At 39.5% G+C, this 27847-nt stretch overlaps 1 long non-coding RNA gene across 1 annotated transcript in view; it reads left to right on the top strand.

Annotated features, from left to right (window-relative positions):
- Positions 1-2027: 2027 nt before the first annotated feature.
- LOC123567486 (uncharacterized) overlaps positions 2028-27847 on the top strand; it is a 45139-nt gene continuing 19319 nt past the window's right edge. The window contains exons 1-2 of the long non-coding RNA XR_006690443.3: positions 2028-2219; positions 14006-14086. This is a non-coding gene — a long non-coding RNA (uncharacterized lncRNA). The remainder of the gene's footprint in view (positions 2220-14005; positions 14087-27847) is intronic.

Below are 27847 nucleotides of genomic sequence, written 5' to 3' on the forward strand. Positions count from 1 at the left end.
TACCAATTGAATCTTTTTTTATCATGATGAAATAGCTCTTTTTAGTGCTTTTGGCCTTTTTAATTTTGTCTCATATCAATATTGTTGCATCACCTTTTCTGTTGTTTGTGTTTTCCTTGTAATCTTTTTATTCTTATATCGTCTTTTTACGTTCATCCTTTAAGTTTCTCTCTGCTTAAGGCATGTGTCTTAGCCTATTTTGGCTCCTATAACAAAATACCTTAGATTGGGTAATTCATAAACAGTATAAATTGATTGCTCACATTTCTGGGGGCTGGGCAGTCTAAAATCAAGGCACCAGTAGATTTGGTATCTAATGAAGGACTGCTCTCTGCTTCAAAGATGTCACCTTGTCACATCCTTACAGCAGGAGGACAAGAGAGCTCTCCGGAGTCTTTTATGAGGGCACTAATCCCATTCATGAGGATGGAGCCCTCATGATTTAATCACTTCTCAAGGGCCCTACCTCTTAATACTATCACATTTGATATTACGTTCCAACAGTAATTTAGGGGGACACTGCTGTCATTTGAATGTTTCCCCGCCAAAATTCAGATGCTCTCAATGCACGAGTATTGGGAGGTGTGTAGTGACCCTCGCCAGTGAGAATTGAAGTGGGGACTGCTCCTAGCAAAGCAACCAGGCAGGGTTGTCCTGTTGGGTTTTAGACTTACTGAGGACCTGTTACCCCTTTCTTCTTTCCTATTTCTCCCTTTTGGAATAGCAGTGTCTATCCTATGCCTGTACACTATTGTGTTTTGGAAGCACATAACTTGTTTGATTTCACAGGTTTACAGCTGGGGAGGAATTTGTCTCAGGATGAACCATGCATTGGTTCCCATATCTCTTGACTTTATACTTTATAAAGTTGGTGCTGGAATGAGTTCAGATTTTGGGCGCTATTGACATGAAATATTTTTATGTGACATACATTTGGGTGAGGGGGGCAGGGGCAGAATGCTATCGTTTGAATATGTTCCTCTCCAGAATTCAGATGTTTCCAATGCAACAGTATTGGGAAGTGTGGCCTTTGGGAAGTAAATTACTCATGAGGGTTCTGCCCTCATAAATGGGATTAGGTGCCTGTATAAAATGGCATGACAAGGGAATTTGTCGCATTTGCCCTTCCACCTTCTGCCATGTGAGGATATAATATTCCTCCTCTTTGGACAGTGCAGCCCCCACCAGACAAAAAACCTGCTAGCACCTTAGTCTTAGGCTTCCCAGCCTCTAGAACTGTGATAAATAAATTTATTTTCTTTGTAAATTACCAAGTCAGTGATACTCGGTCAGAGTAGCACAAACAGACTAAGACAGACACTAACATTCAGACCATAGCAGCATGTTTATGAAAGGAGGACTTCTTTTTTCCATCCAGTTTGATAGTGTCTGTCTTTTATTTTATTTTTATTTTTATTTTTTATTTATTTATTGTTTTGAGACGGAGTCTCACTCTGTTACCAGGCTGAAGTGCAGTGGCATGATCTCGGCTTACTGCAACCTCCGACTCCCTGGTTCAAGCAATTCTCCTGCCTCAACCTCCTGAGTAGCTGGGATTACAGGCACATGCCACCACGCTCAGCTAATTTTTGTGTTTTTAATAAAGACGGGGTTTCACCATGTTGGCCAGGATGGTCTTGATCTCCTGACCTTATGATCCACCTGCCTTGGTCTCCCAAAGCACTGGGATTACAAGTACGAGCCACTGCACCCGGCCATCTCTGTCTTTTAATAGATGAATTAAATCCATTTATATTTATTGGGAGCGTTATATCAGAAATTCTTTCTACCAACTTATTTTGTTTTCTGTTTATCATCTTCTTTTTCCTTTCTGGCCATCTGTTAGATTGTTAAAGTTATTTTTATACTGCCTCTCTCTCTTTTGCTCTTTTGAAGAGCTACAGATTATTATTATTTTGATAGTTATTCCTACATTTTTAACATCCACAGAACTATGCACTTTTCCAGTGTTTGTAATTATCTAATATATCTCTCTCCTTTTCAAACTGGATAAAAACCTACACAAGATTCCAAGGGTACTACTGTATCTGAGAAAACTTAGAAGGACCTAAAGATGTTGCATTCTGGAAAACTTTGTTGACCCAAGAAGAGACGATCAGGAAGCCAAAAACACTGACGTAGAAGATTCATGTGAAGTTTTACTTTCATTGTTAAGAAAAATTATCCTAAACTTGGAAATAATAAAAAAGCAAGAAGAGGTGGGTGTGGGTTTTTTGTTTGTTTGTTTGTTTGTTTGTTTTCTTGAGATGGAGCCTCACTCTGTCACCCAGGCTGGAGTGCAGTGGTGCGATCTCAGCTCACTGCAACCTCCGCCTCCCAGGTTCAAGCGATTCTCATGCCTCAACCTCCCAAGTAGCTGGGATTACAGGCACCCACCACCATGCCTGGCTAATTTTTTATTTTTAGTAGAGACCATGTTGACCAGGCTGGTCTCGAACTCCTGACCTCAGGTGATCTACCTGCCTCGGCCTCCCAAAGTGCTGGGATTACAGGCATGAGCCACTGCGCCCAGCCGTGGGTGTGTTTTTTAATGTAGTAATGGAGCATTGTTTAACCAGTTGGCCCCAGGATTATTTAATTCTATAGGAGAGTGTTCCTGCATTTGACTTTACTATTTACTATATTAATAAGAGCTCAGGCACTGTGCAGTGAGTTGTCAACTTATAGATTTTTTTAGTATGTGGTAGAGATGTGATTATGTTCAATAAGAAGGATAATCTATGATTTCATTACCCTGTAGGACATTAACGGGTTTTGTATCTAATCTAGCAATCCTACTCTAGCATTCATTTTGTGTGTAAATAATAATTTCTTCAAATGTTCTTAGAACCAGCTTATCCTGCTGGTTCCCTCATCAATTATTGAATGGAATAAAAGCTTTGACATAGATTCATTCTATATTGGTAAGAGAGTCATGTTTTTAACTTTTGAGGATTTTTTTTTTTGACACCATGATGTGTTTGAGTGAAAAATATATATAAATTAATATTTTATATGACATACAATTAATAAATTGTTAATTAGATGTTAGATTAGTTCATCTTACTCCCTAAAAGTATATATTTTAAGTGCATCAAAAACTCTTCTATATATTCAGTGTTTATTTACCTTGTATTGGGATCCACATGCCAGAAGTAATTGATGATTGTGAGAACAGAAAGTACAATCTGGGGAGTGTCTGAAATGATGTCGGATGCATTGACAGAGACCAGGAAGGGGCTGGAACTTTTTCCTACAGGTGATGGGAACCACTGAAGTGTTTTAAGTTGGAGTGATGTGAGTTTTAAAAGATGATTTGACAGCAGTGGAAAATGCATATAACACCAGTTAAGACATTATTGTAATGGCCCAAACAAGACCCAATGAGGGCTTAAAACAGAACAATGATAACAGGAATGGAAAAGTGAAGTCAAATTTAAGGTAAAAATCAGCAAAATTGACATTTTGCAGGTGCAAAAAAAGGGAGAAATCATGAACAACTCCCATGTTTAGTCATTGTAGCCATACTTGGAGAGTGGAGGTGCTATTAACTGAGACAGGGAACACAGAAGGTGGATTAGTTTGTGGTGACAGGTTCAGGAGCCTACAATAAGAACAGTGAGACTGACAGGCATTGCTCCTTTAAATGGTCATTGCCCCTTTAAGATTCTGCCCTTCCCCCTTAACCCACCCAGGCCCCTGCTGGATTTCCTTGCCCTAATTTACAGACAGCACCAAAGCTTCTGAGCATGCGCCCAAGGAAGAGCTGGACTAATTAAAGCTCTCCTGAGGTTCAAGGTATTGCATCTGTGCCTCTTAGCAAAGAGTTCCATTTTTGAGAGCATATTCTCTCCAGCTAACCATTTTTTCTCATTTTTCTTTTTAAATCTTTTTCTTCCACAACTTTATAGTATCTGTATCTTTTTTTTTTTTTTTTTTTTTTTTGGTATCACTGAAGAATAATTAACATCTGGGTTTTTTTTTTTAATAATAATAAATTAAAATAATGTTTGCAATATAGCATCTATCAAAGATACTGTTTGATCCATGAGAGAAAAAAAGACTAACTTAATTTGATCAGTTACATAAATCTTGGGAGCAAATATAATCAATCATGATCATGTTCTTTTTTTTTAATTACAAAACCTGTGCACCTTACTACTGTGTCATGTCTGTTGTTTCATTGGTAATTTGGTGTCCCAGATGGCTACTGAAATTTCATGTGTAAGATAATAGACTTTCTAGATGTCACATATTGTTAGAAATCCTTGGAAATCAGTGTTCTATCCCAGCCTAAATGCACTGCCTTTTTTTAAAAAAAAAAAACCTGAAGAACATTCCTCCCTCTTCATAAGCCTTCTTTCATGCTAAGAGAACACTTTACAGTTAGAATGTCACAGCACCATACCTTAATAAAGATAGCTAAAGTACATATACCTCTGTCAACATTAAGTTGATATAAACATAGCAAATATGATGAGAAGAAACAAACCACTAGGGAGTCAGGAGATTTTGTGGGTAGATGCCTGGGGAGAAGGAGCAAAAGACAAAGGGAAGAGAAGCAAAAAGAAAATGGAGTTAGCAGTGAGGTGAACGTCATCTGGTCTTCCAAACCCACAATGGTCATTCAAAAAGATTGTTAAGTGGGTAAAAAACATATTAAAATAGATCTACATTTCATATGGAGAAATTGGCCATTTCCATGTCTCAAACCTTAGCAATAAAACAAAAGAGTATAAATAGAGTTAGGTATAAAATTCAGGAGGTTAAGGTAGAGAGATATGAAATATAAGGAAAATTAACCATTAATTATATTTGAATTTAGATACTGCTTGCTAAGAGTCCAATTTTACATGTTTTCCAAGAGGCACTAAGCTTAGATAATAGTGCATTCATTTAATTCAGCAGATTCGTTTCTGAGTGCCCATATGTAATGAAAACGTCAGTGTTGTTACTGTTTTTGTTGCTGTTACCGATGCTATTTCTTACACGGGAAGAGTTATATAACTAGGGAATACTGAATGACATGATGAATTTGCTATATTCATGGAGTCAATAAATAGAGTGATTCAGTAGAATGGATGAAAAACTTGGCCTATGCAGGGACAAATGCCTCACAGTTTCCCAGGATTAAAATATAGATGCTTATTGGAACTTCCAGAACCACTTCTATTGGTTGAGTATTACACAAGGATGACAATGACCTATATCAAAAATCTCAAAGCCAACTGGGCTTTTTAAATTAAAACCAGCAATTTGCATTGCTTTTATTTTTTTCCATTTTTATTTATTCTTATTTCTGGGTTTTTTTCCCATAAGTTATTGGGGTACAGGTGATATTTGGTTACATAAGTTCTTTAGTCGTAATTTGTGAGATTTTGGTGCACCCATCACCCAAGCAGTATACATTGCACCCCATTTGTAGTCTTCTATCCCTCGACCCCCTCCCACTCTTTTACCCCAAGTCCCCAAAGTCCATTGTATCATTTTTATGCCTTTGCGTCCTCATAGCTTAGCTCCCACATATCAGTGAGAACATACGATGTTTGGTTTTCCATTCCTGAGTTACTTCACTTAGAATAATAGTCTCCAATCTCATCCAGGTTGCTGCAAATGCAGTTAATTCATTTCTTTTTATGGCTCAGTAGTATTACATCATATATATATACACCACAGTTTCTTTATTCACTCATTGATTGATGGGCATTTGCGCTGGTTCCATGATTTTGCAATTGTGCTGCTATAAACCTGAGGGTGCAAATATCTTTTTCATGTAATGACTCCTTTTCCACTGGGTAGATACCCAGTAGTGGTATTGCTGGATCAAATGGTAGTTCTACTTTTAGTTCTTTAAGGAGTCTCCACACTGTTTTCCATATGTAGGTGGGGATGTACTAGTTTACATCCCCACCAGCAATGTAGAAGTGTTCGCTGATCGCTGCACCCACGCCAACATCTACTGTTTTTTGATTTTTTGATTATGGTCATTCTTGCAGGAGTAAGGTGGTATCACATTGCGGTCTTGATTTGCATTTCCCTGATCATTAGTGATGTTGAACATTTTTTTTTTCTTTTTTTCTTTTTTTTTTTTTGGAGACGGAGTCTTGCTCTGTTGCTCTGTTGCCCAGACTGGAGTGCGGTGGCGTAATCTCAGCTCACTGCAAGCTCTGCCTCCCGGGTTCACCCCATTCTCCTGCCTCAGCCTCCCTAGTAACTGGGACTACAGGTGCCCACCAACACACCCAGCTAATTTTTTTGTGTTTTTAGTAGAAATGGGGTTTCACCATGTTAGCCAGGATGGTCTCGATCTCCTGACCTTATGATCCACCCGCCTCAGCCTCCCAAAGTGCTGGGGAGCATTTTTTCATGTTTGTTGGCCATTTGTATATCTTCTTGAGAATTGTCTATTCATGTCCTTAGCCCACTTTTTGATGGGATTGTTTGCTTTTTCCTACTGATTCGTTTGAGTTCATTGTAGATTCTGGATATTAGTCCTTTGTCAGATGTACAGATTGTGAAGATTTTCTCCCACTTCGTGGATTGTCTGTTTACTCTGCTGACTGTTCCTTTTGCTGTGCAAAAGATCCTTAGTTTAATTAAGTTTCAACTATTTATCTTTGTTTTTATTGCATTTGCTTTTGGATTCTTGGTCATGAAATCCTTGCCTAAGCTACTGTCTAGAAGGGTTTTTCCAGTATTGTCTTCTAGAATTTTTATAGTTTCAGGTATTAGATTTAAGTCCTTAATCCATCTTGAGTTGATTTTTGTATAAAGTGAGAGATGAGGATCCAGTTTCATTCCCCTACAGGTGGCTAGCCAATTATCCCAGCCCCATTTGTTGAAAAGGGTGTCCTTTCCCCACTTTATGTTTTTGTTTGCTTTCTTGGAGATCAGTTTGCTGTAAGTATTTGGGTTTATTTCTGGGTTCTCTATTCTGTTCCATTGGTCTATGTACCTATTTTTATACCAGTACCATGCTGTCTTGTTGACTATGGCCCTATAGTATAGTTTGTAATCAGGTGGTGTGATGCCTCCAGATTTATTCTTTTTGCTTAGACTTGCTTTGGGTATGCGGGCTCTTTTTTGGTTCCATATGAATTTTAGAATTGTTTTTTCTAATTTTGTGAAGAATGATGGTGGTATTTTGATGGGGATTGCACTGAATGTGTAGATTGCTTTTGGCAGTATGGTCATTTTCACAATATTGATTCTACTTATCCATGAGCATGGGATGTGTTTCCAGTTGTATCGTCTATGATCTCTTTCAGCAGTGTTTTGTAGTTTTCCTTGTAGAGATTTTTTGACTCCTTCGTTAGGTATATTCCTAAATATTTTAATTTTTTGGCAGCTATTGGAAAAGGGGCTGAGTTCTTGATTTGATTCTCTGCTTGGTCGCTGTTGTTGTATCGAAAAGCTGCTGATTTGTGTACATTAATCTTGTATCCAGAAACTTTGCTGAATTTTTTTATCATTTCTAGGAGCTTTCTGGAGGAGTCTTTAGGGTTTTCGAGGTAAATGATCACATGGTCAACAAACACTGACAGTTTGACTTCCTCTTTACTGATTTGGATGTCCTTTATTTCCCTCTCTTGTCTGACTGCTCTGGCTAGGACTTCCAGTACTATGTTGAAGAGGAGTGGTGAAAGTGGGCATTCTTACCTTGTTCCGGTTCTCAGAGGGAATGCTTTCAACTTTTCCCCATTCGGTATTATGTTGGCTGTGGGTTTGTTGTAGATGGCTTTTATTACATTGAGATTATGTCCCTCATATGCCAATTTTGCCAAGAGCTTTAATCATAAAGGGATGCTGGATTTTGTTAAATGCTTTTTCTGCATCTATTGAGATGATAGTGTGATTTTTGTTTTTAATTCTGTTTATGTTGTGTATCACATTTATTGACTTGCATATGTTAAACCATCACCGCATCCCTGGTATGAGACCCACTTGATTGTGGTGGATTATCTTTTTGATATGTTGTTGGATTTGCTTAGCTAGTTTTTTGTTTTTTGTTTTGTTTTGTTTTGTTTTGTTTTTTGGAGTCTTGCTCTGTCGCCCAGGCCAGGAGTGCAGTGGCACCCTCTCAGCTCATTGCAAGCTCCACCTCCTGGGTTCATGCCATTCCCAGTCTCAGGCTCCAGAGTAGCTGGGTCTACAGGCGCCCGCCACCACGCCCAGCTAATTTTTTGTATTTTTAGTAGAGACGGGGTTTCACCGTCTTAGCCAGGATGGATATTTTGTTAAGGATTTTAGCATCTATGTTCATCAAGGATATTGGTCTGTAGTTTTCTTTTTTGGTTTTGTCCTTTCTGGTTTTGGTATTAGGGTAATGCAAGCTTCATAGAATGAATTAGGGAGGGTTTGTTCTTTCTCTGTCTTGTGGAATAGTGTCAAAAGGATTGGTACCGATTCTTCCTTGAATATCTGCTAGAATTCTGCTGTGAATCCGTCTGGTCCCAGACACTTTTTGTTGGTAACCTTTTTTTTTTTTTTTGAGACAGTTTCGCTCTTGTTGCCCAGGCTGGAGTGCAATGGTGCGAACTCAGCTCACTGCAACCTCCATCTCCCGGGTTCAAGCGATTCTCCTGCCTCAGCCTCCCAAGTAGCTGGGATTACAGGCATGCACCACCACACCCAGCTGAATTTGCATTTTTAGTAGAGATGGGGTTTCACCATGTTGGTCAGGCTGGTCACAAACAGTAATTTTTTAATTACCATATCAATCTCACTGCTTGTTATTGGTCTGTTCAGAGTATCTAATTTTTCCTAATTTAAGCTAGGAGGGTTATATTTTTCCAGGAATTTATCCATCTCTTCTAGGTTTTCTAGTTTATGTGTGTGAAGGTGTTTATAGTATCCTTGAATGATCTTTTGTATTTCAGTGGTGTCCGTTATAATATCTCCTGCATCATTTCTTAATGAGGTTATTTGGATTTTCTTCTTTTCTTGGTTAATCTTGCTAACGGTCTATCAATTTTATTTATCTTTTCAAAGAACCAGCTTTTCGTTTCATTTACCTTTTGTATTTTTTTGTGTGTTTCAGTTTCATTTAGTTCTGGTCTGATCATGTTTTTTTTTTTGTTTTTTTTTTTTTTCTGCTGTTGGGTTTGGGTTTGGTTTGTTCTTGTTTCTTTAGTTCCTTGAGGTGTGAGCTTAGAATGTCAGTTAGTGCTCTTTCAGTCTTTTTGATATAGGCATTTGGTGTTACGAACTTTCCTCTTAGCACCGCCTTTGCTGTATCCCAGAGATTTTGATAGATTTTGTGTCATTACTGTCATTCAGTTTGAAGAATTTTTTAATTTCCACGTTGATTTTGTTTTTGACCCAATGCTCATTCAGAAGCAGGTTATTTAATTTCTATGTAGTTGCATGGTTTTGAAGGTTCCTTTTGGAGTTGATTTCCTTTTTTATTCCACTGTGGTCTGAGAGAGTGCTTGATATAATTTCAATTTTCTTAAATGTTTTGAGACTCTTATGGCCTATCGTATGGTCTATCCTGGAGAAAGTTCCATGAGTTGTTGAATAGAATGTGTATTCTGTGGTTGTTGGATGAAATGTTCTGTATATATCTATTAAGTCCATTCGTTCCAAGGTGTCATTTAAATCCATTGTTTCTTTGTTGATTTTCTTTCTTGATGACCTGTCAAGTGCTGTCAGTGGAGTACTGAAGTCCCACACTATTATTATGTTGCTGTCTATCTCATTTCTTAAGCCTATTAGTAATTGTTTTATAAATTTGGTAGCTCCAGTGTTAGGCACATATATGTTTAGGATTGTGATAATTTCCTCTTGGACAAGGCCTTTTACTGTTATATAATGTCCCTCTTTGTCTCTTTTAACTGCTGTTGCTTTAAAGTTTGTTTTGTTAGATATGAGAATAGCTACCCCACTCACATTTGGTGTCTATTTGCATGAAATGCCTTTCCCCCTGCTCTTTACTTTAAGTTAATATGAGTCCTTATGTGTTAGTTTAGTCTCCGGAAGGCAGCAGGTAGTTGGCTGGTGAGTTCTTATCCATTCTGAGGTTCTGTATCTTTTACATGGAGCATTTAGGCCATTTACATTCAATGTTAGTATTGAGATGTGAGTTACTATTGCATTCATTGTGCTATTTTTTGCCTGTGTACCTTGGATTTTTTGATGTTTTTGCCTTTTAACTTGTTTTTTTGTTTTATAGGTCCTGTGTGATTTATGCTTTAAAGAGTTTCTGTTTTGATGTGTTTCCAGGATTTGTTTAAAGATTTTGAGCTTCTTTTAGCAGTTCTTGTAGTGGTGGCTTGGTAGTATCAAATTCTCTCACCAATTGTTTGTCTGAAAAAGACCGTATCTTTCCTTCATATATGATGCTTAGTTTCACTGGATACAAAATTCTTGGCTGATAATTGTTTTGTTTGAGGAGGCTGAAGATAGGGCCCCAATCCCTTCTAGCTTATAGGGTTTCTGCTGAGAAATCTGCTGTTAATCTGATAGATTTTCCTTTGTAAGTTACCTGGTGCTTCTTTCACCGCTCTTAAGATTCTTTTCTTCGTCTTAACTTTAGATAACCTGATGACAATGTGCCTAGGCAATGAGCTTTTTGTGACGAATTTCCCTGGTGTTCTTTGTGCTTCTTGTATTTGGTTGTCTAGGTCTCTAGCAAGGTGGGGGAAGTTTTCCTCGATTATTCCCCCAAAATGTTTTCCAAGCTTCTAGAATTCTCTTCTTCCTCAGGAACACCAATTATTCTTAGGTTTGGTTACTTAACATAATCCCAGACTTTTTTTGGAGGCTTTGTTCATATTTTCTTATTCTTTTTTATTTGCCTTTGTTGGATTGGGTTAATTCGAAGACCTGGTCTTCAAACTCTGAATTTCCTTCTTCTACTTGTTCAATTCTGTTGCTGAGACTTCCCAGAGCATTTTGCATTTCTATAAGTGTCTCCAGTGTTCCCTGAATTTTTTATTGTTTTTTTCTTTAAGCTATTTTCCTTGAATATTTTTCCCTTCAATTCTTGTATCATTTTTTGGATTTCCTTGCATTGGGCTTTGTCTTTCCCTGTTGCCTCCCTAATTAGGTTAATAATTAACCTTCTGAATTCTTTTTCAGGTAAATCAAGGATTTCTTCTTGGTTTGGATTCATTGCTGGTGAACTGGTGTGATTTCTGGGGGGTGTGAAAGAGCCTTGTAACTAGAGTTGATTTTCTGGTTCCTTCTCATTTGGGTAGGCTCTGTCAGAGGGAATGTCTAGGGCTGAAGGCTGTTGTTCAGATTCTTTTGTCCCACGATGTGTTCCCTTGATGTAGTACTCTCCCCCTTTTCCTATGGATGTAGCTTCCTGTGAGCCAAACTGCAGTGATAGTTGTCTCTCTTCTGTGTCTAGCCACCCAGGGAGACCTGGCTCCGGGCTGGTACTGGGGGTTGTCTGCACAGAGTCCTGTGATGTAAACTGTCTCTGGGTCTCTTAGCCGTGGATACCAGAGCCTGTTCCAGTGAGGGTGCAATGAACTCCATGAAGGTTCTTAGCTTTGGTGGTTTAATGCTCTATTTCTGTGCTGGTTGGCCTCCTCCAGAGAGAATCAGCTATGGTAGTATGGAGAGGAATGGATGGTGGGTGGGGCCCTAGAACTCCCAAGATTATATGACCTTTGTCTTCAGCTACCAGGGTGGGTAGGGAAGGACCATCAGGTGGAGTCAGGGCTAGGCCTGTCTGAGTTCAGACTCTCCTTGTGGGGGTCTTGCTGTGGCTGAGTATTTGGGGTATCTCCTGGGTCCTGCAGGAGCAGTCAGCTTCCTTCAGAGGGTCTGTGGGTCCTTTCGGGATTGCTGGCTTGTGCTAGCAGTCGATCTGGAGCTGAAATTCACAATGCAAGCCTCCGCACACTGCTCTGTCCATCTGAATAATCTAGTTCTGCCTCCCGTCTGCCATAATGATCTCTCTCCCTCTCCATTGCTTTTAGAAAATAGGAAACCTAAGTAGATTACAGAGAATCAAGTTTGATACACTTAATCTACTCAGGCTCAGAAAGGAGAGGTCACAAATCCTAAACCATTCTGAAAATCATCAGTATTGGAATGCATTCAACACATGGTTGCTGAGGACCTACTCTGTACTGAGCACTGTTCTAGAGATAATACAGTGTTAAACCTGACAAAAATTCTCGCTTGTGGAGCTTGCATTCCAGTGAAGACTTTTCCTTCTTGGCAGCAGTTCTAGGTGGGATGGGTGGGGTGATGGCAAGGAGAAAGAGAATGAAGTTGTAGATTGTGGAAATTGCACACTTGCTCTATTATCTGATCATGAAATAAAAACATAAGCAATGTGATATCCAGGCCTTATGACTCATGCCTGTAATCTCAACACTTTGGGAGGCTAAGGTGGAAGGATCATTTGAGTCCAGGCATTCAAGACTAGCCTGGGCAACATAATGAGACCTCATCTGTACAAAATATTTTTAAAAATTAGCCGGGCATGGTGGCATGCACCTGTAATCCCAGCTACTTGGAAAGCTGAGGTGGGAGGATCTCTTGAGCCAGGGAGGTCAACATTGCAGTGAGCCCTGACCATACCACTGCACTCCAGCCTGAGTCACAAAGCAAGACTCTGTCTCAAAATTAATAATAAAATAATAAACCAAAAAAACTGATAGCAATGTGAACCAAATAGATTTTTATAAGGATGATATCCATTAAGTCTTCTTCATTCTCATGGCTCTTGTCCCTGTGTTTAGCTGCCTTAAGAATGTAGCCAAATCTTATCTCCCTCTAGTGAAAATCACTTAGTAGAAAGTTACATTAATGCACAAATTCACAAAGAGAATTTGCATGATTTTCAGAACCAAATTAATCCCTAATTTACTGGCATACAGCTCTTTGAGCCAAAAGATCATATTGCATTTTAAACAATATAAACTCATCCTTTATCAGTCTTCATTTGCATAAGAAGCATCTTATTCTCAGCCAAACAATGCAAATCAAATCCTGAAAGTTATTTGTTCCAGCACAAGACTTTGAATATTCTGTTTCATTTTCTACTCCTACAGTTAATCTGCCAGAGCCAAGATTATTCCTTCATCTTTTCTTAGTCCCTGAACCTTTTGCAAAGCCAATGAAAGTGATGGGATTTCTCAGAAATATGAGGGTACAGGAAAATGTGCACTCATACACAAATATATTTTGAATGCCACTTTTTAAAAAAATCACCAAGTCCAACCCCCATATGATAAAAATGATAAATTAAGGCTATGGGAAGTTAAAAAATATGCTAAAGATGGTTAAGAGACATACTGAAAGTCACACAGTCAACAGAGAAGTACATGAAACCAAGTTCTCAAAAGTTTGTGTTTTGTTCTGCCAGTACCTGAGACCACTCTCAGATATATAGGTCCCCAGCTCTGAACCACTTTGTCAATATTAACATAGAACAGCATTATCTTTGTAACACATTTGCACTCTGATTCCTTTGTGAACAGGGTTAATGTGTCCTGTGACCCACAATGATTTTAGGGTTGCCACTTGAGCTGAACAGGGCCTTCCCTCCCACCTTCGAACGCAGAAACTCTGGGTGGGCATCCAGAGCAACTCAGCAACATGACTGCCATCACAAACATGTGCAGAAAGAGTTCTGACCTGTTGTGTTGGATGCCAGAGAATGGAATAGTTTTGTAGCTCTCCTTTGTGGCTTATTCCTTACTGAACAGCCATTCTGCTTTTGACCTGAAAAACTGGGCCAGGGAGATGCTGTACCATCAGGCATATTTCTTATTGGACTGTGAAAGTCTAGCATATGGCTAATTACAATTTACACCTCCTTAAGTGCTCTAACAATCCACTAAAGGCTGTTTTGTCTCTTTGGTTTACTGTTTGTAGCACTTTTTGCAGGCGAAGCAGTAAACAATTCCTTTGGAGGTACTTTTTAATTTCAAATGATGATGGAAGATGATGATCTTCTGTCTGGGTTGTTAATGATATATTCTCAGCCTGATCTGTTAAATGACTGTGTTTCTAATGATGTGTCATTTGCTTTTTACAGTGTCCTGGTGACCAGTTTTCTATTTCTTCATCTTCCTTCCATGGTGGAGACATGCCCATTGAGGATAAAATAAGAACTAAGGTAGGTGAAGGAAAAATAAAGAAGATGAGATTTTAGGAACAAAATATCTATGACATAAAATGCACTAATAGAAGTAATAACTAATAAAGATATTTGAAGTGACTTGTTTCATTTTTGTATTCTTATTTTTGTCACTGCCCTTTTCAGCTGTGTGTTTGTGAGACAAAATTGTGCTCTGTGGCAAGAAGATGGGTGTCTCTTAAAACAGCATAGAATGGAAAAATATTGCCTCAAAGTTAACGTAGTTTTTAATTTGTTAGATATTAAAATGCAAGCTGATAACTAGACATCACTTAAAAAGAGAGGTTTTCTATTTAATGAAGTGGTTTGCACGGGGAATAGACGTTCTGACAGAGCTGGTCTATTGATGTTGGATGTAGAAGGCAGGATGAATTTAGTCCCAGGGCTCTCTACTGGCACTGCCAACAGGTGACCAGCTGGCACCAAATATGAGCATGACAGCTTGGTGCACTCAACTGAGACCCACGTTTCTATTTTCCTTCATCCAGGGAGTAGCTAAAAACATGATCTCTAATTCCCCTACTGGCATGGAACAGGGCAGAAATAAATGAATTTCCAGTTAACAATTCTAAGTAAAAATGTGTCCAATAATTTATAATTTTAAAGTTTAAGCTTAGTAGTGTTTATAAAGTGATCCATGGACTAAAGTAATATAAGCCTCATGAGTTCTCCACCATATGAACATATTTAGAAAAGCTGACAATATGAGAGATTTCAAATTTGCAAATTCATCTTTGAGATCAATGTTAATGGGATGAATATCTTTAGGAAAAACTTATACCTCCTTGATGCAGATACACAGCAAGGAGAGAAGACTCAGCCCTTCTCCTTTAATCCTAAATTGTTTGATTTGACTTAAGCCCAACTTAGCTGTGATAAAGATTTTCACAAATATTTCATATGAGTTATTGAAGTTTAATGTTTTCCTTTTCATTAATATTTCTCTTTTAAAAATATATATATATATTTCTCTTTTAATTTTAAGGGTACCTTAAAAGGTGCCCTTAAAGCTCCCAAGGAAGGGTTTAAAAGAGGAAAAAAGGAGTTATGACAACCTGCTTCAGTGAGGCTCAGGATTATTACACCTCAGGGTCAGATGGGCCAATCAGACAGATGGACCTGAAACACCAAGGTGTGTCCCTTGAGCCCCAGCCAGCTGCTCTGTAGGAGACCAGGAAGTCTCAAACTTCCTACAAACAGTGGCTGTTTAGGACAGAGGGGCATCTGGAGTTCAATCACAATCATACCTACCTCCCTACTTCTCTGGCACCTTTCAAGAGAATATATATTCTTTCTTTAGGAATATATATGATATGTTCCCCAAGAAAATTTTAAAATACTTGCATACAGAGAACCAAAAGTACAAAGTTACATGAAACAAAATACTTTACAGAAAAGAGGCGAGAGGGCTGGTTATAGCATTGGTTGGAGGGGGAGTCTTATGAAAAAAGAACTTTGATATGATTGCTTGTAGTATTTTTTTAATAGCTTCCACTGCTCATTATATTCATTTTCCTTTAAATACATGAACATATTTACAATAACTAACTTTAAGTCCTTGTCCCCTCATCTGCTGTTCTATCATCTCTTCATTTCTGGATTTGTTTCTATTGACTAATTTTTCTCCTGGTTATAGGTCTCAATTTCCTACTTCTTCTCATATATAGTAATTTCTTATTGGATACTGTAAGTTTCTTATTGGATACTGAAATTTTTTTATTGAGCATTGGAATTTGTTGTCTTAAGGGGTGGTAGAGTTTTTTCTAGCAGGCAACTAATTTACTTGTGCATTAGCTTGAGTCTTTGGAAACTTGTTCTTAAGCTTTGTTGGAGTGAATTTAGAGTAACCTTTACTACAGGGCCAGTTTACTTCTCCTAGAAAGGCATGATTTCTGAAGTTTCTGTGAATGCCCCACATGTTCAAAGTAGACTCTTCGACTTGGCTTTTGCCTCTTTCATACCTTGGAACTGCTTTTTCTGAGATAACCAGTAACTTCTAAATCCAAAGGATACTTTTCAGTTTTCATCTTACTTGACTTCTTGGCATTGGCATTTAACACTGTTAACTACCCCTACGCTCTGGAAGCACTCACTTCTGTAGCTTTTGTTTCATGACATTCTCCTTGTTTTCCTCTTACCTCCATGATTATTTTGCAGGTTTTCCATCTCCTAGCCAATCCTTAAATATTACTCAGAGATATTTCCTCAATCCCTTTTCTCATTTTGTTCTATATTCTCTTTCTCCAGGGAATCCCATGATGTCTGTCCCATGGCTTCCATTACCCCCGATTTTACACTGAAAACAACACAAAACAAAACAAAACAAAACAAACAAACAAACCAAAAAAAAACCTGTGTATTCTCAACCCCAGACTTCTCATCCAAGCTTCAGATCCCTGTCCTCAATGCCAACTACTTCCTCAGTCTCTCTTTTTGGATATCTCACACATATTGTGTTCAAAAGTGACCTTATGACTCCAGCCCATGCACTACACCTGCTCCTCTTCCAAGGTTCCTGTCTCATTAAAAGATAGCATCCTGTTCCCCATACAAAAAAAAAGGCGGGGGGGGACTCATTCCTGAAACTTCACCTCTGATATATATGAATCATCAAAGATAATCCTTTTTTTCCTTCTAAATATCTCTTGAATCTGTTCCCAAGATCCAGTAAGAAACTATTGGTCCTGCACACCAGCCGGGTTCTAGAGAAGAACAGGTATACTTGGCATGTTGATGTAGCAGGGCTGAGACAGCCTCAGATGTTACCCACAGCCAGATTGTTTTAGAAGAATTAGGACATTTTCTAAGCATTTAGAGAATAGTCGAGACACGGTGTAGGGATCAGTGGACCTGAAAAAGTATCAAGATGGGACAAAAAGAGTACAGCAGAAGTCTGAGTAAATCATAGGCTCCATGGGACCAAGGGTGTGTCAGTGGATTCCAGAGTAGATGCACGAGCAAGGAGACCAGAGTATCCACCCACACCCACCTTGTACAAGATCCAAACAGACTTCCCTCTTCTAATTAAGCTGTAATACTGAGGAAGGAATGGAGAGACCTCAAATTGACTAAAAGCAAATGTTCAGCTTCCAGAAGAATGGGGGCTTGAAGTTGAAATTAGCTTCACTTATATAAAAAATAAAATTCTGCTTCTTGAAAAGGAATGAAAATCATACCCAATATGTGAATAATACGAAATACCATTGCTAAATACTTTATATTTAACCTGAATTGTGAATAAGCATAGATGCAAAGATCAAGTAGGTTCTGCAATTAGGAATCTCCACTGCCATCATTCTCTTCTAAGCCACCATCGTCTCTTGCCTAGATGTCAGTAATCATCTCCTGAATGTTCTCTCAAGTTCATTCTTCTTTACCTCCAGTCCCCTTCTCCACACCAATATGTAATGATTTTTTTTTTGAGACGGAGACTCACTCTGTCGCCCAGTCTGGAGTGCAGTGGCATGGTCTCAGCTCACTGCAACCTCCACCTCCCAGGTTCAAGCAGTTCTCCTGTTTCAGCCTCCCAAGTTGCTGGGACTACAGGCACGTGCCACGTCTGGGTAATTTTTTGTATTTTTAGTAGAGATCGCGTTTCACCATGTTAGCCAGGATGGTCTTGATCACCTGATCACATGATCCACCCACCTCGGCCTCCCAAAGTGCTGGGATTACAGGTGTGAGCCACCGCGCCCGGCCTGTGATTGTTTTTTTGTTTTTTTGTTTTTGTTTTTTTTAATGCAGACTTGATCCTATCACTCATCTGCTTATAACCTGTTAACACTTTCTCTGTTCCTAGAGTCCAAATGCATTTACCAGCACCTCCAAAATCCTGCACTCCACTGCAGTTACCCCTCAGGTTCCCTTTCCTCCATTCTCTCCTTCACTCTCCCCACTCCAGGGGTAGTGCATTGGACTTCTTGAAGCTTCTCTAGTATGCTGAACCTATAGGACCCTTTCTTCCTGGAATACCCCTCTTCCTTCTCCCTCTATACCCACACCAACCTGTTAACCAGCCTGGCATCATTCACTTCCCTGCGTAAGTGCTACTTCTGCCTTGAAGCCTTCTTCCTTTGCTCAGGTCAGGCCAGAACCTGTGACACACTTTTATTGGCTCCCTGTCATTTTACCTCATAGCACTTTACCATACCTGGGCTCCATGAGAGGAGAGATGGGGCGTGCCAATCCTCAACACCCAGAACACATATAGCACCCCAAACGGTTGTCTGGCACAAAGAGGGCATGCAATGAATGTTGAATACATAAAAAGAGTCCAGAAAACTAATTCTCACCAAAATGTTAATTGATAGTGGTTTAAAGGACTTCTTAAAGGGTAGAGGATATCGAGGTAAACTTTGCAAACTTTAAGGAGTGCACCTCTACCGGCAAAGATTCAATTATTAGCATATTTCTTGCTAGAGGCTTCCTAGTTCCTGACATTTCAGTCTGTTCACTAAGAGAGAAGGGAACAGAGATATTCCTTAAATCCCTGTGTCATCTGTCCCCTGCCTGCCTCTCTCACTTCATCTTGTCCCACAGCTCCTCCCCTCTCCTGTGCTCTGCCCAGATGGGATTTGTTGCAGTTTCTTGACTGGTAAGTTCTTTCCCTGCCGGTCTCTGGTCCCTCCATGTGGGATGCTCTCTCCACCCCCATCTTGCTCTTTACAAGGAGAGCATCTTTACAACACAAATGCCACTGCCCAAGAGAGGCCAGCTCTGTTATTCCCTGTTGTTGCACTCTCTTTGTGCCTGTCAGAGCATTTAACCACAGTTGGTAATTTCATGCATTTATTTATTTACTTACTTTAGTCTATCTCCTTTACTAATCTGTAAATAAAGGCAGGGACAACATCTACTTTGTTCACTATTGTTTGCCCAGAATCTAGCACAGGGCCTAGGACATAGTTGGTAAATCCTATTTATTGAATAAATGAATATTTACAATAAAGCAGAGCTGATAATATTGACTGTCACACCATATGTATCTTAAAGGGAAACTGGAATGTTTGTGTTAACATTACGGAGGTTTGGCAAGCCAGACATAAAAGTAAATCTAAAGTTGCATCTGAAAGATTACTTAGCTAAAGGTGGAGGGAAAGGGAAGGAAAGAGGAAAGAAAGGAATGGGAAGGCTAGAGAATGGTATAAAAAATAAGCAAAAGTAAAGGAGCAAATGCAGATTGGAACATTTTCTCTGACGTGTTCTCCCAAGAACTTTGTCTTAGAGATTTCTTTTTTCTATGCTTTAAGTCTATACAAATTAACGTGAAGGAAAAAAGTATTCAGCCTGTAGATTAATTTTGCCAAGTAAGTCATTGGGCTCCTGTATTCATTTCCTATTGCTGCTATATGTAACAAGTCGCCACAAATGTTGTGGCTAAAAACAACAGACGTTTACTCTTCTTACAGTTCTAGAAGTCAGAGGTTTGAAATGAGTCTTACAGGGCAAAAATCAAGGGGTCTGCAGGAATGGTTCCTCCTGGAAGCTCCAGGGGAGAATTCTTCCCTGCCTCTTCCAGCTTCTGGGGCTGCCAGCATTTCTTGGCTTATGTTACTTCACTCCGCTCTCTGCTTCTGCGGTCCCATTACCTTCTCTGTGTGTGCTTTCTCCACTTGTGTGGTCAAATCTCTTTCTGCTTCCTTTTGATTATGCAATTACATTTAGGGCCCACCTGAATAAGCCATGCTCATCTCCTGCTATCAGGATCCTTAATTTAACACATCCGCAAGGCCCCTTGTGTGGCTGTGTACTCACAGGTTCCAGGGATTAAGTTATGTATGGCTTCGAGGCCCATTACTGAGCCTACTGCAGGTCTATTGCAAATGTGAATTTCTATCTCACTGCCTCCTCAAACCAACATGTGTTTGTTTGTTTGGGGTATTGGCTTTGTTTGTTTTTTAGAATTCTAATAACTACTTTTTTTTTTTTTTTTTTTGCCTTCAGAGCTCTAGCAATTTTCAATGCTAATCAAACTTCAACTGTCGGTATAATGCCTCATATTTCTCCTAGATCCAAAACTTGAGTTTTAGAAGGGAGAGAAAGTATATCGTAAGCCAACTTCAACTTTGTTTCCTCTCAGGCACCTGTAAAGAACTACCTGAGACTGGGTAATTTATAAAGAAAACAGGTTTAATTGACTCACAGTTCTGCAGGCTTAACAGGAAATATAACTGGGAGGCCTCAGGAAACAAACAATCAGGAAGACAGAGGGTAATGAGGCACATTTTCCCATGGTGGAGCAGGAGAGAGAGAAGGAGCAAATGGGGAGGGGCCACACACTGTTAAATGCCACCAGATCTCATGAGAATTCTGTCGTGAGACAGCACTAGGGGGATGGTACTGAACTGTTAAAAACCATCCCCATGATCCAGTCACCTCCCACGCCCCACCTTCAACATGTAGAGATCACAATTCGACATGAGACTTGGGTGGGGACACAGAACAAACCATAGCAGCATCTCTTTCGAAAGGGGTCTCCAGTGAAACTAAACATAAATTAAGTCTTTACCTGATTAAAAATCTGTTTTAGAGATGTCAGGAAATAAAACTTTCAGAGATTTCTATTTGGCAAAGTTCTGAGCAACACCCTTTAATTTGTTTTGGGTCTTATAAGATCTAGTTCTGTTTGTCTAGAGGCAGTAGAAATTCACTGCAGGGAGTGTTGTGTTTTTCTACTTCCACTCCACAGAACTGGAACTTGAAAATCAATTTGAATGGTGTTTTCTCATTAAGCTGTTATTTAATAACCCTGAAAACCAGCCAAACTGCATAACCCCAGGTAAAAGTCAAGTTACGCTTAAGGAAATAACTGTAATGACCACTCCCTGAAGGTACATAAGTGTCTGGCCTTCATTGAAAGCCTGAGTGCGGAGCCTGGAGCTGCTCTTTGAAGGAGACCTTAGTCTGTGGCCAGGCAGGTAGGAAGCTGTTTCTGTAATGAGCCCCGGCCTTCTCAGCTCAGTTGTTATGGACATATATTAGTTACTCTCAGACCAGTGCTGTCCAACAGAAATATAATATAAGCATTATATTTAAGCATGTAATTGAAATTTTTCTAGTAAAAACAAAAAAGCAAGTGAAATTAATTTTAGTAATATGGCTTGTTTAATTCTGTATGTTCAAAATACTGTCATTTCAACATGAATCAATAAAATGAATAATTATTGAGGGTGGGCGCAGTGGCTCACACCTATAATCCCAGCACTTTGGGAGGCTGAGGCGGGTGGATCACCTGAGGTTAGGAGTTCAAGACCAGCCTAGCCAACATGGTGAAACCCCATCTCTACTAAAAATACAAAAAATTAGCCAGGCGTGGTGGCAGGTTCCTGTAATCCCAGCTACTCAGGAGACTGAGGCAGAAGAATCACTTGAACCCAGGAGGCAGAGGTTGCAGAGAGCCGAGATGGTGCCATTGTACTCAAGCCTGGGCAACAAGAGCAAGATTCCATCTCAAACAAACAAAAAAGAATAATTATTGAGAGCGTTTATATTATTTTATTTTTTCATATTAAGTCGTAATTCTGGTGTGCATTGTATGCTTCTATGACATCAATTTGGACCAGCCATCTTTCGTGTGTGCAGTAGTCCCAAGTGGGTAGTGGCTACCATATCAGACAGTGCAGTTACAGCCTTTATGGTTGATTAATAAAATTATATTTGGTCATTAGTTATTCTGCCATCATAAATAAACTCTTTTACTCCTGTATATACTTTCTGGTTTTGTTGTATTTTTTGCTTATTAGGTTTCTTTTTAGATATTTTTATTTTCCTCATTGGGAAACAGGAAGTTGAAACAGGAAGTTCCACCCCTTAAGAGAAGAGAACACCCCTTTCTGTTAAGGGGTGGAAGTTGGAGGGTAACCCATGTAATAAAAATGAGATAAAATGATTTTTATTCCCCTAGTTAGCATCACAGATGCCCTCTGAGCCCTTCAAAAAGATATCCTCCAAGTTCCAGAATGTGGCCTTGGCCTGAAAAACAGCACATGGGAACAGGTGATGAAACTATACTTCAACTGCTCTAGCAAAACCCAAATGCCTCCCAAGATAGCAGCAACACCTGTCAACATGAGATCGGGACAGCTCAGTCTCTGCATGAAGAAATAGTCTTGAACTGGGATGGGATTCTGGAAATCTGGCTTTACTAGCTAGTTGGGAGACCTTGGGTAATTTATTTATTTAAATTATTTGAACCTCAGAGCACTCTTTACTAAAATGAGAAGTTAGAATAGATCAGTGGTTTTCTAACATTAAGCTGTGAACTCATTTTTCAAACAAAACTACAGAGAATCCCAGTACTTCAAATAGATCCAAGTAGAGCTTCTCTGATACCAGTAATGACAGGAAGTTATAAGGATTGGACCAGCAATCTACTGCCTCTGTCTTCCTTTTGCATCTGAGGCACAGTTTGAAAACGTGGATAGAGAGTCTCCACTATAGCTTTCAGCATTAAGCTTTCTAATTCTCTGCCATTCTGCATTGTGCTGTATCAGCCAATACTCCCAGTTAGCTCAAGCTGTAGGCTAAGAACAATGTAGATAGGAGATCATTTCCCCAGGAGACTTGCATAGGTTCTAAGCACATTTTCTTTGGAGCCCCACTACGCTATCCTACAGCATATCAAATACCTAATTTGCTTTGGTTGTTTTAGAGACTTTTTTTTTTTTTCAGATCTCAAGTATTTGTAAAAGTCCTTAAAAAACCCATGGGCTAATGTGCAAAATCCTCACTTTCCTTTTTGCCACTTTTTAAAGTTTGAGACAGGGTCTCACTCTGTCACCCAGAATACAGTGCAGTGGCTCCATCATGGTTCATTGCAGCCTCAACTCCTGGGCTCAAGCAATCCTCCTGCCTCAGCCTCCCTAGAAGCTGGAAATACTGGCACTTGCCACCATCCCCAGCTAATTTTTAAATTTTTTATAGAGACGAGGTATCCCTATGTTGCCCAGACTGGTCTCCAACTCCTGGCTTACACAATCCTCCTGCCTCAGCCTCCCAAAGTGCTGGGATTACAAGTATGAGCCACTGTTCCCAGCTACTTTTTGCAAATATTCTTTAATTCCTATATTACAGCTAGAATATAAAGATAACTAATCTAGGATATCAAAACCGTGAATGAATGAGCAAAGGGATATGTGTGTTGTATAAAAATTGCAGTAGAACCAGAGTTCAGTAAATATAAAAATATCTGATCTGAACCTGGATATTTTAGGATATATGTAGGATATATATTGCACATAATAAATAATATATGACTTTGATACTACTAAGAAAAAATATGTCTAATTATTGGACAAATAGCAATCATTAGAAGATAAACTTTTCTTTTTTTTTTCCTAATCTGCTGCCTGATTTTATATATATATATTTTTTTTTCTTTTTTTTTTTTTTTTTTTTGAGACAGAGTCTTGCTCTGCTGTCTAGGCTGGAGTGCAGTGGTGCAATCTTGGCTCACTGCAAGCTAAGCTCTGCCTCCCAGGTTCACGCCATTCTCCTGCCTCAGCCTCCCGAGTAGCTGGGACCACAGGCGCCCACCACCACACCCGGCTAATTTTTTGTATTTTTAGTAGAGACGGGGTCTCACTGTGTTAGCCACGATGGTCTCGATCTCCTGACCTTGTGATCCACCTGCCTCGGCCTCCCAAAGTGCTGGGATTACAGGTGTGAGCCACCACACCTGGCCCTGATAATATTATAAATTTAGGCAATATTTCACTTTGTAGCACTACCAGAGAATGAAGTATTCTACTTGAACAAAAACCCAAATAATCCTTTTACTAAAAAACCACGTAGATTCTCCATTTAATTAAGCCTTGTGGTATTTTCCTGAGGTTTTCACTGAAGACTGCTTTCTTCAAAGCATTCCCTACCTGAATATTACAGGTGAGACATGGGAGGCAAGTTTTCCTATATCTGATGAAGTGGTAAACTTTATTTCTTACCCTCAATCTCAGCTCCAGAGATGCCAAAAAGGGAAAGAGAGTGATGAATTGCCCAAACTATCAAACCAAACGGACAACAACAAAAATCAAGACAGAAAAAAACAAACATAAGCAAAGGTCTCAAGGATTTAGGAAAATAACCAGAAGAATGAAAATAGAGTGTGTAACTTTATTTATTTATTTGAGATGGAGCCTCACTCTTATTGCCCAGGCTGGAGTACAACAACGTGATCTCAGCTCACTACAACCTCTACCTCCCAGGTTCAAGCGACTCTCCTGCCTCAGCCTCCTGAGTAGCTGGGATTACAGGCATGTGCCACCACACCTGGCTAATTTTTTGTATTTTTAGTAGAGACGGGGTTTCACCATGTTGGCCAGGCTGGTCTCGAACTCCTGACCTCAGGTGATCCACCCACATCAGCCTCCCAAAGTGCTGGGATTACAGGCATGAGCCACTGTGCCCAGCCAATTTTTGACTCTTAATTATGGTTTCCATCTCTCTGCTGAAATCTCTCAACACTTCTTGCTCTAGCATGCTACTCATAGTTATTTAAAGTTCCTGCCTGATAGTTTAAACATCTGAGTCATATCTGAATCAGATCTTTGATTGTTTTATGTCTTCCCCTTGATTATTCTGTCTTATAATTTTTGAAAGAATGCTAGACATTGTATGTAGAAGAGCAGTGGAGACTGCAATAAATAACATTTATGTCCAAAAATAGGTATGCTTCTTTTTATCAATAAGGAGAGTTAAATCAATCTGGTCAGGTGTTTAACTGAGTTTGGTACCTTCAGTGCATCACAGGATTTCTGTTAAATAAAAAAAATCTAAACATTGATAATAAAAAGTGATAAAGTGGGCTGGACATGGTATCTCATGCCTGTAATCTCAGTGCTTTGGGAGGCCAAGATGGGAGGACTGCTTGAGGTCAGGTGTTTGAGATGAGCCTGGGCAATATGGCAAGACTCTATCTCTACCAAAAAGCAAAACAAAACAAAAAGCCTCTTGTGGCATCTCCAAAGTCACAAACAGAAAATTAATTAATTAATTAAAGTAAAAAGGTGGTAAATTGGGAAAAGATATTCCCAAAATCCCAATATCTAACACTAGCAAGTGCTATATATCTAAGATATACACAAAACAACTTTAAATCAACAACAACAAGAAGTCAGGAAATTCCATAGAAAAATAACATATAAGCAATAAAATAGACATATTGGCATTTCTTGGATGAGGATATTGGAATAACTAATGATATGAAGACATGCTCAATCTTTCAACAGACTTGAGAATTGAGATACTACTTTTCACCAATCAGATTCCCAATTTTTTTTTTTTTTGAGACAGAGTCTTGGTCTGTCACCGAGGCTGGAGTACGGTGATGCATTCTTGGCTCCCTGCAATCTCCACCTCCCAGGCTCAAGCAATTCTTGTGCCTCAGCCTCCTGAGTAGCTGTAATTATATGTGTGCACCACTACGCCCAGCTAATTTTTATATTTTTAGTAGAGATGGTGTTTCTCCATGTTGGCTAGGCTGGTCTCAAACTCCTAAAATCAAGTCTTCCTCAGCCTCCCAAAGTGCTAGGATTATAGGCATGAGCTACCATGCCCAGCCTAGATTGGCAAAAATTTTAAAGTCTGATAACACTGAGTGTTGATAAACATTTGGGGAAACAAGAGCTGCTAGCACACGTGTAAATTTGTGAGCAGATAGCCAGTCTATGGTGAGTAAACAACCCATTCCTGGGCATAAGCCTTGGGTAAACTCTTGCACAGGACTGAAAGAAACATTGTCCAGCAAATATTAAGCGCTGAATAAAATGTCCTTTTTTTTTTTTTTGACACAGAGTCTCACTCTGTTGCTCAGGCTGGAGTGCAATGGCGCCATCTCAGCTCACTGCAACCTCTGCCTCCCAGGTTCAAGCAATTCTCCTGCCTCAGCCTCCCAAGTAGCTGGGATTACAGACACCCACCACCATGCCCAGCTAATTTTTGTCTTTTTAGTAGAGGTACGGTTTCACCATGTTGGCCAGGCTGGTCTCAAACTCAAGTAATCCACCCTCCTCAGCCTCCCAAAGTGCTGAGATTACAGGTGTGAGCTACTGCGCGCAGCCTGTATAAAATGCATATTAAATGAATGCATGAAAGTATTCATCACAGCATTGTTTGTAGTGAGTGGACTTGAGGCAACCCAATCGTCTAATCCTAGAAGCGCAAGAAGATAAAACAGATGTGAGGAATGTATTTGACAATAGCTAACACTGGTGGAAATACTGCAGTGTGCCAGGCAGTCTTCTAAGTGCCTCATGTGTATTAACACAATTATCCTCACAACAATGCTATAAGGTGTTTCTTTTAGATAGAAGAGATTAAGTTAGATTAAGCTGGGGGTCATGCAAACAGTAAGAGTCAGAGTTGAGTTTGAACCCAGGCACCTGGCTTCCACAGCCAAGCTCTGAATCCCCCATGCTGAGGGGCTGCCTACCTTCTGTACTGCATGTCCCTGCAAGAAGGTGGTCTGATCTGTTCAGGAGTTGAGCTGAGTTTAGTACCTTCAGTGCACCACAGTGCATCTGTTCAACAAATAAAATCTAAACATTGTTAATAAAAATGTTTCTACCTAGCCCTTTCTATTACTTACCTTCTTTTCCTCTTCAAAGGGAAACAGTTTCAACTTGTCCTCCAGGAGCTAGGAGCACACCTCAGCTAGCTTGCAAATGTTTCTTCCTCTATATAGTCAGTACAACCGTATCCTTCCAGGCCCTTCAAATCTCTGAAGATCTTGTAAGAAGCTGGGACCTCAAGCAGCCTCTCTTTCGCTCCTAGTCTTCTTGAAGTTCATTTCCAAATAACCTGACGTATTCTGGTGCTTTCCTCCAAGCCCCTTTCTCCTGGGGTGCAAGCACATTCCACCCTACCAGGATCTTTCAGACTTGAGTCTGAATGATATCTTAGTGCCCAACAGACTTGGGATCATGTGAATGCCAATCATTGCACCGGGCTGTGATGTAGTAGTCCTTCAGAGGAGAGCATGGTCTACACTAAAAGACCCCAAACTATTAAACTGTGGATTTGTTTTGTCTTATTTTTACAAAATGTTCTACCTTCTCTTTCTTTACATAATTATTGTCTCTTTTAGTCCTGTCCCCTTTATCACTTGCTAGTCGGTGTGTTTTTCCTTGCAGTGTTCTTGAACTGCCCATCATCTCAGCCAGTTGTGGGAAACCAGATGACCCAGCTTGGTAGAAGTGTGCCTAAAGAACTTGTTGGGTCCTCAGCCAAACTCTGAAGGACTCTGTGTAGGAGCTTGGTGGAAACTGTTTTCAAATGTAAATTCTAACATTTGTTGAGTCATTGAATGCATAGCCTGTAGCCCCTACTGTACCAGGTTATCTTACTTCATCCTCAGGACCTCCTTGGGAGATAGGTACAAGTGTCCCCGTTTTGCAGATACTGAAGCTCAGCGGGGCAGTAAGGGCCTTGCCAGAGGTAAAATAGTTAAAAGGCTGCAGAGCTGGAATTCAGCCCAGGTCTTTTGGCACAACTACCTTGAACTCTTTCATTCTCTTTTATTTTTGCTGATTTCCATGCCCAAAATTGCCAGTTAATTAAACTATATTTAAACAGTACATTTCTGGTTTTAATTTTTCTTTTTTCCAAAACCACATTACCTATTATTTGAAATACCTCTTACTTTAGAATATTCAGTGGCATAGTATAGATTAATTATGAAATGGAAATTTACTGCAAAGAAAACAAATCACTATAGCAAGAAGCACAATTCATTTCTTTTCAAAG

Source organism: Macaca fascicularis, chromosome 1, assembly GCF_037993035.2.
Source record: "Macaca fascicularis isolate 582-1 chromosome 1, T2T-MFA8v1.1".
In the NCBI taxonomy this organism is placed as follows: Eukaryota; Metazoa; Chordata; class Mammalia; order Primates; family Cercopithecidae; genus Macaca; species Macaca fascicularis.